The sequence below is a fragment of the Heptranchias perlo genome, chromosome 14 (genome assembly GCF_035084215.1).
Source record: "Heptranchias perlo isolate sHepPer1 chromosome 14, sHepPer1.hap1, whole genome shotgun sequence".
Lineage (NCBI taxonomy): Eukaryota > Metazoa > Chordata > Chondrichthyes > Hexanchiformes > Hexanchidae > Heptranchias > Heptranchias perlo.
The window spans coordinates 49,069,743-49,084,404 of NC_090338.1; the positions used below are offsets into that span (position 1 = coordinate 49,069,743).

Sequence of the window (14,662 nt, forward strand, 5' to 3'; positions counted from 1 at the left end):
TTGGCTGTTAAGAAAAAGTTTTAAATTTTTAAAATTACAATTACATACAGAATACTAACTTTCAATGAGAAGACTGCTTACCTCTTTGAGCCCGTGGTAAGTAATTTCGTGAATTTAAATCGAAGGAGTGGCGGTGACCGTTGATTCGTCGCTCTGAGTGATTTCCGGCCCATATGGGGCTCAGCCCTAATTAAAATACTTTTGAGGACCTTACTGAGTTTTACACACAACACTTGTACAGGTATCAAGTGCTACAAGTGCTTCTGATGTGCATTATGCTATGCAGTGCACACCAAGCATTTTGGAGAACTTAGACCTCAGGCTCGGGCACCATGTAATATAGGGCACTCATCCCCGAATCAGTGTAATACAGTGTAGTGCATTAGCAGTTCCATAGGTTACTGAAACAAAGTTACATACAATTACACAGGGTGTACAGCAAAGAAACAGGCCATTCGGCCCAACAGTTCTATGCCGGTGATTATGCTCCACATGAGCCTCCTCCCACCCCTCTTCATCTAACCCTATCAACACAACCTCTATTCCTTTCTCCCTCATGTGTTGTCATTAATTTTTCTCTATTTTTAAAATTTTAAAGGGATATACTCAGTTAGTGCATGATTGATGCTCTAACCATAGATAGAACCCTCATTACAGTCTCCTGGAAATCGCTTGGATTATCCCTAATGCTAACAAATCACATTGACTTTGTAATCACTGCTTTTAGGTCAGGTTTTGAATGTTGATGCAGTGCCACATAAATAAATGTTTGCACAACCTTTATCATGTGACATTCTAAGATGTTCTGTAAAGACATCTTTGTCTAACTGTACTTTATATTAAAATAAATGGAAGCTGTTGGGAAAAGTACCTTCATTCTTGGAGGCTCACTCAGACCATGAAGAAAAACAACCCCAAGCAACGTGGCCATTAGTTTGAAAGACCTGCCTGTTCCTTGGCCCAACTAATTCCCAGAAACCGAGACCAAAAAAGCTGCCTCAACCCCTTGACAAGCAATGCTCCTAGTGCAAACACAGTTTTGCTAAGACATCTGGATTACCAATGCACTCTTTCTGCAAGCGTCATGCAATCAAAATGTACAATGGCTTCCGAAAATGTATGTATGAATGTACACTTTCATAAAATGCATATGTAACATACAACTTTCAGAATTCAATAAAAAAGTGACTTTGTGATTGTGAAAGTAACTCACATACAACTTAAAATTATATTTTATTTTTACAGGTTGGTACATATTTTGATACCTCTTATCCATCCACCGTCAAAGATAAAGATGGCTGACTAACAAAATATGATTGGGGTGCAGCACAATCATAGTACAAAAGGTACAATTTAAGTTTGTAAACCAAATTAGGTTCTACAGTGTCTATTGGCCAATAACGTAAATCTGAAACAAAGTGGTACCAGACAGAAGCAGCAAAAAATACAGCAACGAATTGGATGCTATGTTTGTGATGTATATGTGAGTTCTTTTCAATTTGCAAGCAATACATGCTTCAGCACAGCCATTGGGAGAAATAAGCATTCAAGTCACTTACCAGTATTACTGATAGGGAGAATATCTTCAACAGGAAAAAGAAAGCTGCTGGAAATGAAAATAGCAAAAAGCTTTGCATTTAAGTGCAGTGCAGCAAATGCTAACCAGGAAGCAATTGTTCAGTTCAAGCCAAGATAAACCCATTTTGTAAAAGATATGTGCAGTTATGGTTTATTTATCTCAGTATCTTCAAGCATAAGGAAATCTAAATCCAAGAAGTTCACAGTAACCAGGAAGTGTTGCTCTGCAAAGATTGCTTATTTTCATTCCTGCACTGTTTGTCCTGAGTACAATTCAATCATGTGCAACACTACTCTGCTCCAAGTGATTCATTTTGAGTTGGGAGGAATCGTTATTTGCAGAACAATTTGGATTTTACTTCATGGGATCCACTGGGAACATTATTATTTAAGCAGAAAACCACAAAACATTTTGTGAAATAAATTAAAAAATACTCTGTAAATTAAATTGTAGAACAATATGCGATATATTAGATAATTACTGTACGTAATTATCTAATATACCGCATATTGTTCTACAATCGCATATTGTTCTACAATAACATCACAGCATTTACAGCTAAATTAAATTCCTACTATAACTTATTAAACACATTTCTGTAGTAAAAATGTCACACATATCCATATAATCAGCACTGACATTCTTTGGAAATATCACATTCAGCAAACTGCAGGAGCTGGAAAATCTCCAGCTAGTCTTTTTCTCAGTTGTGCACGTGACTGCATGCTGTCGCAATCTCGATCTAACAATCTCTCTTAATTTTCATCATTCTCTGAAATAACTAAGTTTTGCTTTAGTTGAGTGCGAAAATGCAGTTCTGAAGGATTAAATGACTGTTTATTAAACTTATTATATTTGAGTGGAATTGTGCTATAAAATATGCAGTATTCTTACTAATGCCTTAGGGTACAATTCGGATGCTTGGAAATCAGGGGTTTTTTGAACAATATTTTTCCTTCTTTTTTGTCAGCTTGTGTCCTGAAGGTAAGGTCAGACCTACTAAAGTGATCCTGCTTATTAATTTCAGTTGAATCAGTGGGGTTTTGGCATCTCTGTTGCAGAAAGATCTTACAGCGATCATTCTAAGTTTTGTAAATGACTGAAAACATTATGTGAATGTGATACTGCAACTTAAAAGGAACACTGGTGTCTGACAGTACAATTACCAGGTTAAGAAATACAAGAATGCAGGTAAATGCACGTCTAACTAAATCTGCTTAAACTTTGTCCTCTCCCCTCTGCACCCCCACTTCCGCCCCCTTCTCCATTAAGGCAACACTGCCTCTTCAAAGTAAACATATTTCAGAAACTGAATTACTGGTCATTGTTTTCATAACTCATCTCTGCATCTATTCCATTGAAAAACCAACAAGCGCATCTGAGGGGAATAAAAAGGCATTTTGTCCCAAACAATATAACCTACCCAATCCTTTCATTTTCAATGCAAGAAAAAAGTGACAACAACCATTTGTATTTATATAGTGCCTTTGACATAGTGCTTATAGAGGCAGAGTGGTCAAGGAATGGAATATAGGGCTAAGATAGCTGAAGGTTCTGCAAGTAATGGTTGAGTCGGGGGGTGCGAATGAACAGGAGGCCAGAGTTAGAGGACCAGAGAGCAAAGGCTGGAGTAGATTACAGAGGTAGGGTCAGATGGGGCCATAGAGGAACTTGAAGAGGACAGTGAGAATTTTAAATTTGATATGTTGGGGAACAGGGAACTAATGCACATCAGTAAGGATGAGGGTTGATGGGAGGCCGGCAAGGAGGATGTTGAAGAAATTGAGTATAGATACGATGTTATGTGTAAGGGATTGGGTGTAGATGGGATGGAAGGAGCAGGAAGATAGTCTCATGGAAGAGATAATCTTGGAGAAGGGAGAGGCGGGTGGGAGAGGAGTTGCAGAGTGATAGGGGTCAGGGTTAGAGTAAAGAGTAAACAGAGGTCTCGGATCTTCAAACTTAACTGTGACTTATTAGTTTAATAGCTGGAGCTATTTGAAAGAGCGTTTAAGGACTATTCCTTCCCCATATGCACCTGAAGATGCAGAAAATTGGAAGGGGTCCAGGGAATAAGATCGAGGCATCAGTTAACAGAAAATGAATGGCATGAGTTATTAAGACAGACTCTTGGGTAAGACCACTTGCAGCAAAGTTTGCACGGACCAACTTAAGATTATACATTGTACTGAGTACCGCCCTCACAAGGCCCACAAATTCTACCCCTCCATATCAGCTGTTTGCTAGACTGGCTGTGCCCAAGAAGGATATCTTGCTAATGTATATTGGTCATGCCCTGAGTTCAGTTATATTGGACAGTGGTTCAGGAGACCACAAGGACCATGACAGGCCTCACAATTCTGCAGGAACCAGACCAATGCTTGCTGGATTTTTACATTGGGAAGTGAAAGATCCCATAGCATACAAATTAGAATACCTCTCACTGATGGTGCAAGAAGGTACAGTGTAAACTAACAATGTGGCTGAATTATCTATAGTGTGTATCCAAATTTTAATTGGAGATGCTTGGCCTTCACCTGTAATTGGAGAAATACCAATGTAAGGATTTTGGACATTGGGTCAAACCCCATTTTACTCATTTGAGCGACTGGATAATTCAGTATAAAGGGCTAACCAGTCCCTTTAAAAATTTGAACATTCACTTGGATAGTACATTTACAGTACATTTGAAAGCGAGGGTTAACTTGCACTGGACATTACAATATAATGTACAATTGCAAAACAGCAAAGTGCAGACCGTTTAAATTGGACAGTTGAACAACAGTTTAACACTGCAGGTGCAATACAGTACAGAAACTGTAGACAGATTGCGACTTTCAATAACAACTGATAAGGAGAAGCTTCCAGAAGGTTTTCGATGTTAACAACAGCGAAGGACAAAGAACTGATAGGACACCTGGTTTTGCGTAGAGGGGAGGATATAAAGGGTTCATACGGTCCGTGAGTGGTCCAACTAGCCATCCATCTTAATGCTATGGACAAATTGGGCCTTCTTGTAACTTAGTTCACACCCATTTGCTCAGAAGCAGATAAAGATAAGACATCGTAGCAGCCAAAACAACAGACAACAGCGGAGAAACTGGAAGAAGCTTCAAGAGTTAACGACTGCAGCATAATTTCCTCCAAAGGGCCTTTGGGGCTGAATTTAAAATGGAATTGCGGGTGCGTTGGGGGAGGGGGGACTGTGAAAATCGGGAAAATCCCCCCAAAAAAATATAAATTAAAAACATGACAGTCTGTCAGACACCCTTGTGCATACCCTTTGTGATGACAAATCCTTAGTCTTTCTCTTGCTACTACTTCTACGTGGTGCACCCCCTGTGGCTGCAGCAGAGGTAGTGGCAGGTTTTTTTTTTATTCGTTCAAGGGATGTGTTATCGCTGGCGAGGCCGGCATTTATTGCCCATCCCTAATTGCCCTTGAGAAGGTGGTGGTGAGCCGCCTTCTTGAATCGCTGCAGTCTGTGTGGTGAAGGTTCTCCCACAGTGCTGTTAGGAAGGGAGTTCCAGGATTTTGACCCAGCGACGATGAAGGAACGGCGATATATTTCCAAGTCGGGATGGTGTGTGACTTGGAGGGGAACATTCAGGTGGTGTTGTTCACATGTACCTGCTGCTCTTGTCCTTCTAGGTGGTAGAGGCTGCGGGTTTGGGAGGTGCTGTCGAAGAAGCCTTGGCGAGTTGCTGCAGTGCATCCTGTGGATGGTACACACTGCAGCCACAGTGCGCCGGTGGTGAAGGGAGTGTATGTTTAGGCTGGTGGATGGGGTGCCAATCAAGCGGGCTGCTTTGTCCTGGATGGTGTCAAGCTTCTTGAGTGTTGTTGGAGCTGCACTCATCCAGGCAAGTGGAGAGTATTCCATCACACTCCTGACTTGTGCCTTGTAGATGGTGGAAAGTCAGGAGGTGAGTCACTCACCGCAGAATACCCAGCCTCTGACCTGCTCTTGCAGCCACAGTATTCATGTGGCTGGTCCAGTTAAGTTTCTGGTCAATGGTGACTCCCAGGATGTTGATGGTGGGGGATTCGGTGATGGTAATGCCGTTGAATGTCAAGGTGAGGTGGTTAGATTCTCTCTTGTTGGAGATGGTCTTTGCCTGGCACTTATCTGGCGCGAATGTTACTTACCACTTATCAGCCCAAGCTTGGATTTTGTCCAAGTCTTGCTGCATGCAGGTACGGACTGCTTCATTATCTGAGGGTTGCTCATGTTCATGTCGTGACTGCTTATATGCTTTTGGCCTACACCCTCTGGGATTTGGAGCCCATGAGGGCCCCTCCAAAGACTGCTCCACCTGCACCTGTGCAGGGGCTGATTCGGTCATCTGGAAAGGAGGCAGCATTGCGGGTACTGGTTGAGAGGGGGGCAACGGGTGAGACGTAGGAGTGCTATGAGTGGCGTTCCCACTTCCATGACCCCTTTCGTCATCATCCCTCTCCTGGGCCAGGCCCACATCACTCTTACCACCCTGCTGGACAACAGTTTGGAGGACATTTGTGATGCCTTGTAAGGCCACATCTAAAGTATCGGTCAGCCTGTTTAAGGTGGCAGAACGTTGTTCACCCTGAGTCCAAATGGCCGTTGTCAGGGCTTGCATAGACTCATTTGTGAGCCGTGCTTGAAGCTCAACGGAGGCTAGCTTTCTCTCCATCGCAGACATTCCTGCACTTACCTGCAACACTATCTCAGACAGTTGTGCATGTCCCTGTGACATTATCTCAGAGATTCCCTCCTGTAGCTGTGCCACCATTTCACTAATGCAGCAGTTGAACTCCTCCATTATCTGTGCTATTGTGGAGAGTGTGCGTGGCACCTGTTCCAGTACCTCGCAAATGTGCTGCTGTCCCTCGATCATTCTCCTTTTAAAGGATGACCCCCGGGGTTCAGCATCTGCGTCCAGCTGAGCAGAGCCTGGAGAGGAGTGCGCCCACTGATGCGGACTCTCCACAGCTGCCCCTGCCACCAGTGTCAGCTTGTGCTCACTTGTGTGTGGTGACTCACCAGGTGCCAACCCAATTAACTGTCCACTAGGACCCACCGAGGTGTGAGTATCTGGGCTGATGGATGGCTCGCTAAGATATGACAGTGCGCCCTCAGAGGCCTGGAGATCCTCTGAGGAATCGCCCTGTGCCGTCACTGCGGTCGTTGAAGGGCCTGTAAGAGAACTGAAAGCAATATTAAGCATCATCACAGATGTGTCATGTTGCGATGAGCATACTGAGGTGTTTAACATGGCAATCATTGTTAACATCAATTCATGTTGTTTGTGATGAATGTTAAAATTATGTTACCAGATGTTTGCGGGGTGCCAGTCTCGGCGTCCCCGACGGACAGGCACTCAAGGGTGCAGCTGATTTGCAGGGCCTCCTCCTCCGCATCTCCGAGGACCACTATTTGTTGTGGCCCCCCTCCAGTCCTCGCCCTTTCGCGTGCATTTTGCGCTCTCTTCTCCTGGAAGGGGAGAAATTACAGACGTGTGAGTGAGTGAGGGTGAAGTGGTCAGCCGATGAATGCATTGCTTTGGATGAGGCTGACCATGAAAGAGATGCATCAGGGAATGAGTATGAGACAGAGCCATCACATTGGATCACGATTGGCGTGAGTGGTAGTGGTGGGGTGATTAATGGGGAGGTGAGGAAGTGAAGGTAATTTGAGGATGAGCCTTAAGTGGGTGTGAGGAGTGATGTGATGGAGTAGTGTTGGCAGTGCAAAATGAGTTGGGGGGGTGGGTGCGGTGATGTGGAACACGGAATGTAGGAGAATCAATCGGTGTACTCACTTTTGCTGACCTAGTTAGGTCATTGAAACGCTTCATGCACTGGACCCAGGTGCGGGAGATGTTGCTGCTGCTGGTGACCTCCTCTGCCACCTCGAGCCAGGCCTTCTTGGTGGCAGAGGCAGGGCACTTCCTTCCATCAGCAAGGTAAAACATTTCCCTCCTCTTCCTCACCCCGGCCAGTGGCTGCTGCAGTGAGGCATCATTAAACCTTGGAGCAGCCTTGCCCTTGTGCTGCTCCATTGTGTTTTTTAGTTTTTGCTGCAGCAAAAGCCTTTGGAGTAATGGCCCTTTAAATAGAGCTGCTCCAGCTGACAGCCTGTGATGTGGGTGTGCAGTGCCCCACTGCGCAGCTTTCCGACAGCAAATCCGGAAGCCTCTTTAAGGGCCACCAATTAACTTGCAATCACGTGGGAAACGGTAAGATTTTATTAGTCGGGTTACCCGCGCGTCCATTGACCCCCCCGCACCATCCCGCCGCTGTTTCAAAATCGAGCCCATTGACTCTTTTGGGTTTAATGTTTATTATTAAACTCTGTTTTGCACAAGAAAAGCCAACCCTTTTCAGAGATACTAAATACATCTTGGGGTGCTATTTTTCATGAACTAATTAACAAATTCATGTCAAATTCCTATGTGTGATATTTTAGCAAAGTCATTTACCAGGCTAACGACTTTGTTAAAATAGTGGAAGCAGGAAGTTGATGCAAAAGCCTTAATTGGTGCACTAAAATAATGCATAATTGGATTTTTCCACTACGTGTTCCACAACTGCACAACAGTCTCTTGTTCCCGTTCCTGTGAATCATTATTCTAAGAACTAGCAGCACAAAATAGAGACCAATTAGATAACATTAGAAATCATCATGCAATTAGGTTCCAGTCAGAAAGTTTCATTTCAGAGCATAAAACACATTAGCCCTGATTTTAACTCCTACGCCAGATGAGCACATGACGGGTACGGGTGTCAAAATTGTGGCAGCGTCCTGACCTCCGCGTTCAGACCACGCTCTCACCTGCCACCATTTTAACTCCTGGGTTTCAGGAGGCGTTAGAGGCAGGAGAGGGCCTCATAAATATGAAAAATTCAGGGTTCTATGATGCAGTTAAGACCCTAATGCCATTTTAACTCAGGTTCGTGTGAGTTGCATTGAGTGCCAGAGCCACTAGTGAAAATTGACGGCAAGCTGAAGGGAAGCCAGAAGAGGCCCAGAAAAATATGTAAAATTTATTTTTTCTCGGTTTTCTTGTGGGCAGGGAGTGCTCCTCTGGGCCCCACAAGGAAACCTTGAGTCTCCCCGGTTTCAGGTTTCTCCCCCCCGCCCCCCCACCAACTCCGGACCTTTTCCTCAACACTTACCTTATGTCGGGGACCGTTCCCCACAGGTACCAGGTGGCGGCCTCCTACTGTCCGGAATTCTGCTCTCGCCTGCTGGTCATGTAGCCATTTCTGCCGAGTTGGGGTAGGGGCTTCAGAGCCAACATTTAAATGAGACCCAATAGTTAAAATCTCTCTAGGCCTCATGCAAAGCCATAATGCAAGCCTGCTGCTCGCTCCAGTCCCCTTACTCATGTCTGATTTAAAATTGGATCTATTATACTAGAACTGAGTACTTTCAAAAAACCTATCAGCAACATTACAAATTTTAAAAGCACAGCGCAGTTAAAGGCAAATATACAGATCCCTCACAATCATTTTCAGCACTCTGATAAGTATCAGTCTTAAAACTTTTAATCAGAAACAATGAAAAATACTTGCTCCAAAATGTTTTCGAAAAGGGGTTGGTCATTATTGGTTTTGCATATTATTTATAAGTGTGTTTCTTACCATTCTTCTCTCTTTTTTGTGAATGGCACAGACTAGCATTGTGAAAGGGAAGCCTATAGACTTTGGCCTTAAGCATCATTGTTTAATGCACTGCTCCTGTGCCACACTCTGGGTTGCAGACAGAATGGAGAGCAGGAAGTTTACAATCTGCTTAAATAGGTGAGGACTCAAGGTGAGTGTACAAAGCATTTACCTCCTGTCCATCTTCTTTACAACTATCTTTGAGGAGGACTTCATTCATCCAGCACGGCATTATGATATTGGAGTTTTCAGAGCAGTCTGCTCTGGGCTTTGCCAGAATCCAGGTCTGCCTCCCCTTCCACTCCACTCATTTAGTTTTATACTGTCATTTAGAATTTTGTGAATGTATCTTTGGTTTGTGGTCCATGGTTTAACAATTTTTAAGCAGAATATTCAGTAAAGTCACCTCATATTTATTATTCTTTTTACATTTCAAGTGAATACAGTTCCACGAGGCTCATGATATTTACTCTGATTCTGTTTGTCTTGTACTTAGTTGAGTTGTGCAACAGAAAGCACAGAGATTTCAAAATTACAAAAAACAATCACACTGTTTTAAATCTAAGAGAAGGAGAATTGTAAACAATTTTACAACACCAAGTTATAGTCCAACGATTTTATTTGAAATCTACAAGCTTTCGGAGGCTTCCTCCTTCCTCAGGTAAATGTCAGGAACTCCTCGAAGCCTACGCATTAGGCTTCGAGGAGTTCCTGACATTTACCTGAGGAAGGAGGAAGCCTCCGAAAGCTTGTAGATTTCAAATAAAATCGTTGGACTATAACTTGGTGTTGTAAAATTGTTTACAATTGTCAACCCCAGTCCATCACCGGCATCTCCACATCATTAAGAGAAGGAGAGGGAGAGTAGCAGATTTAAAAGCAAGGAATAACCTGTTGGAAAATAACAGTATCAGCAATAAAGCAATTTCTAATCCTATGCACTGCTTGTATTGTTAACATTTGAGATAGGCTGTAAGTGAGAAAGGTGTCAGTGTTAGCACTTGTTTGCTTTGTACACTTGGATCAGAAGATATTCTAAGAAGATGAAACAACAGTATGTCACTTCAGATCCACAGGAAATCAATGTTAATTTCATTTTCACTAATCTGTTAACTCCTGCAGTGGTGATCAAAAAAAAATCTATACCTGAGGATAGTCACATGTTCTAGAAGTAACAAAAGGGGTACTGGCAATGGAGTGAAATGGGGGGAGGGGCAGGCTTGATTTCTATTCTAACAATGCTGTGTTGGCTGTGGAGGAACATTTGAGGTGCGCCCGATTTTATAACAGTTGCTGTGCAAATATCACAATATGTTTTTTTTTCTCACTCTTAAGGTTATTTTTTTGAAATTAAGTAAAAATATTGGCAATCACAATCAATGATGTGAATGCATCTTTGCATTACTGGTCGTGTTATTGTAAATTTCTCATTTTTATACATTGGTAAATTATTTTCCAACATCATATACAAGGTGATAATGTCCGTTTGAACAATGAGAAATAGCAAATCTATTGAAATAGAAAACAAGTGATAGTATAAGTGATAAAATCTAGACTCACACATGGAGAATGGGCAGTGATGCCTGTTACTAAAATGACTAAGATATGCTCAAATGTACCAGCAGAAAACTGAATTTAAACACAAGGGTGGTCTGAAGATCGCTGCTACCTTTTCAGCATTCAGTGTACCTAACAAAAAAACTACGGAGGTGACTTACCACCAAGTTTCTCCCACTCATCTGCCGTAACTTCAGCAGAGGAACAGCAGAAATCCTGGAAAAAGATAGCAAATGCCATTTACATAGTTTTTCCAGGGTTCCTGCGGCTCTTCCGCTGAAATGACAGTGAGTGAGCAGGAGAATCCGCGTGGAAATCCACTCCCTGTGTTTTTATTAAGCACAGCAGTTTCCCTTTTTTTGTACTCAGCCGTTTGTCTACCACCTCCTTCAATGCTCACAGCAGGATAGAAAAAATGCTGGACTGCATGTGCACCGTCATTTTTAGAAAGCAGCCCAATGAGAACCAAAAGTGATTCAGATTGGGAAAGAATTAAGGACCAAATTGATAAGGTTCAATTTCATAATTTTAAGTTTTGAGTTCTGTTCACTCCTAGTTAATATACTTCCTGTCATATGAAGTGAATATACTTCTCATGTCTTCTAATACCGAAGATCCTACAGTATAGCGAGCTATAGAAAACACTGGAGTTTAGCCAGTGAGTTGATCAGCACTTTAGCAGCTCTGGTGAGTCTGTCACCACTTCCACCTACATAGATATTAAGACATAGCTTCCTAATGCGGAGCTCACGTATAGGATTTTCCTTCTTTTCACTCTGACGATGGAATTTGCGCTGAACAGCGAACGGCACCCGCCGCTCGTTAGATTTAAACTTAGCCACAAACTGTCCACGGGCTTCTGGGTGCCAATTTGCTGCAACGGGGAACTGATAAAAGTGCAGCGTCCTCCATAGGGCATCTGTCAGCTATATGAATGAGGCAAGAAACTGTCAGATTGAAGCATCCTTGACAAGCCACGCAGAGTGAGAACTAGGAAGTGAAAGTTACAACAGTAAATTCAATGTAAAATCAGCTAGAGAAAGCCAAAAAAAGGTAAGAAATATTTAATTAAAAGCCAGAGATAAAAAAAGACAGAAAGAAAAAGTTAAAAGTATATATTTTTTAAAATGTCCATCAACAATTAAAATCACAAGGAATGAGACTCCACATTTTTAAAAGTTAATTTTCAGTACCAGAGAGGTTGTTTGGCAGGCATTAAGACTTATCACGCCGTTAAAAGTTAGTTTAAACCTAAAAAACTGAGCGTACTTTTGTCTGCGTGGGTTAGCTTGTTTCCAGCTGGGCAGGAGAGCAACTTCACGCTAGTCCATTCATTCTAACGAGAATCCAGCTGGTCAGCTGTCCTTCCCGCACGGCTTTCGGAGGAGCAGGGCATCTCGTAGAGCAACTTCCCGATTTCCGGGTTTGACTGTGCATGTGTGCATCTGGTACATCTGATGTACCAGATGCACAGAAATAATGCTGTTAGCCTTACCGTTATTTTATGAGCAAATTCCGGGCTATTGTTTATTTTTGTATATAATCTATAATATAATAAAAATTCATTTAAGGTCTCATTTACACTGCATCTTTGCATGTTAAAATTGTACTGTAAATCAGATTGGGCCCTGATTCCAGATTTACACTACAGCTTCTTAGTGTCCCTGAAAAGTGAATCTGCTTCACACCAACATTATAATTATAATGAAAATGCAGCCTTAGTCGACATAACAACAGGGATTAGACGGAGATGACTGCATCAAGAATTTAACATCTTTGCTGCCTCATAAACAGTGACTAGTTTGTTCACCTGATCCAAAACTAGTTATTGTTATAATGCACCTGTTTACTATCTACTCTTAACCTGAAATGATTCAGCAGGGAAAAAAAAATTGAATTCAGGTTCTAAACAGACAGTTTGTACTGAACTATTCAGAAAGTTTAATTAAACCTGTTGTCACTGCAGCATCTTCTTCAAATAAAGCAATCTAGGTGCTGACAGGTAGCTGCATAACAATCAGCTAATGATTAAGTTTTTAACACAACAAGAGATTCAACCTGCTGGTTTCAAGTGCCATCACGGTTTCATTGAAATCATAAAAGATATCAATTTGCAGTACATTAGGATACTTTTCTATAGCATGCTGCAAGACTTTTAAATTAAGCAACTTAGACAAAATTTGATAATTCTCTATTTGTAGGTTGGAGCATTCTGCCTATTTATTTCAGAATGTTTTACTCTTTAGAGAAAAGATAAATTAAGTTGTAAACATATGTGCTTCTGAACGAATTGCCAAGCTAAGTGCTACTGACTAGACAATAATCAGAACTGGCTCCATGTGCTCTGGTTCGAGAGTCAAATTGTAAAGAATTAACCGATAAATGTAAATCCTATTGTTCTCTAGAGTCGGCCAGTCTAATGCTATCTAATAACATTGCTAACAAAGATTGTTTTTCTCTTACTATCAGAAAACCAAACTGACTGCAGACTTAACTAGGGCATTCAAATGATCGTTTACTTACAATCTGGCTTGCAAAGTAAATCATTTTGATGAGACACAGTTTACTTGGAATGTGTCTTCTGATTATTAAATATAGGAGAATGCAGTGATGTGACTGGTTACATAATGGGCTCAATTTTAAAATGGAATTGCGGGTGCATTGGGGGCTGCGAAATGGCGGAAAGCCCGAGCAGGTTCGGAAGCAGGATCCAGCCCGCTGACTTCCGGGGTTGCCACAGACGCACCTATGTACGCGCGCTTCACGAATCTAGAAGTCCCGGAGGCAATTAAAGTTGGCGGGACGATAGTTAAACCACTTATTAACATCGTTGATCTTGCTTAAGTCATTAATTTTTTGGAGATTGAGGCAGGGGTGTGATTTTAATTCAACCTCAGTGTGTTTCCCGTGCTGTGGGAAACACTCCATGTTCAAGGAGACGTGTTTCAGGCAGCAGCCAGTTGGATATTTAAATGCCTGTTTGACAGATGGGGATAAAAGATGAGTTATTGCAGCAGGGAACTCAGGTGTACAATTGAACAAACTTTTGGCTGGGAGATCTTTGTGTTTAGACTGAAAATTCTTGGTTGACACTCAGAATTCTTCTGTTTACGCATATTTACCAAATTTTGGATCCCCTCAAACTGACATCATCAGGATGGGGGGGCGCCATGGCTGCATTCATCACTACATCCGAGGACGAGCAACATCACCATCCTCGCCAGGCACTTCCGCCACTTGGAGCTCCACAACATAGTACTGCGCCACAGGGACCTGCACAAGAGCAGAGAGGGGAACAACAGAGGGACCGATGTGGCAGGAGGCACTACCCTCATCAGAGGGTTCACAGACCGCGGCTCAGCTTCCAGGAACTCTATGAGGAGCAGTGCATATGGAGGCTGAGAGTTAGTCGCCAAATGGTCAAAGACATCTGCAGCCTCCTTCATGCTGAGTTGCTCCCGGCTGGGCCTGGTGGCACCTCATTAACCGTCACTGTTAAAGACACCACTGCCCTCAACTTCTTTGCCTCTGGATCATTCCAGGATGCCATCGGTGACATCGCCGGGGTCTCTCTGTCGTCTGCACACAAGTGCATAAGGCAGGTCACCGACAACTTGTTTCGCAGAGCTTCGCAGTACGTCAGCCAGACGGACAGGGCAGTGGGATTCCACTCTGTGGCTGGCTTTCCACGGGTACAGGGTGCAATAGCAATGCGAGCACCTCCACACGAGCCAGGTCTGTTCATCAACAGAAAGGGGTATCACTTCATCAACACTCAGCTCGTTTGTGACCACCGCAAAAGATTCCTTCACGTGTGCGCCAGATTCCCTGGCAGCTGCCATGATTCCTCCATTCTGAGGGAATCCAACATCCCAGGGC

At 42.8% G+C, this 14,662-nt stretch overlaps 1 long non-coding RNA gene across 1 annotated transcript in view; it reads left to right on the top strand.

Annotated features, from left to right (window-relative positions):
- Positions 1 to 7,728: 7,728 nt before the first annotated feature.
- Positions 7,729 to 14,662, top strand: part of LOC137332139 (uncharacterized) — a 49,766-nt gene continuing 42,832 nt past the window's right edge. The window contains exons 1-2 of the long non-coding RNA XR_010965599.1: positions 7,729 to 7,797; positions 9,237 to 9,377. This is a non-coding gene — a long non-coding RNA (uncharacterized lncRNA). The remainder of the gene's footprint in view (positions 7,798 to 9,236; positions 9,378 to 14,662) is intronic.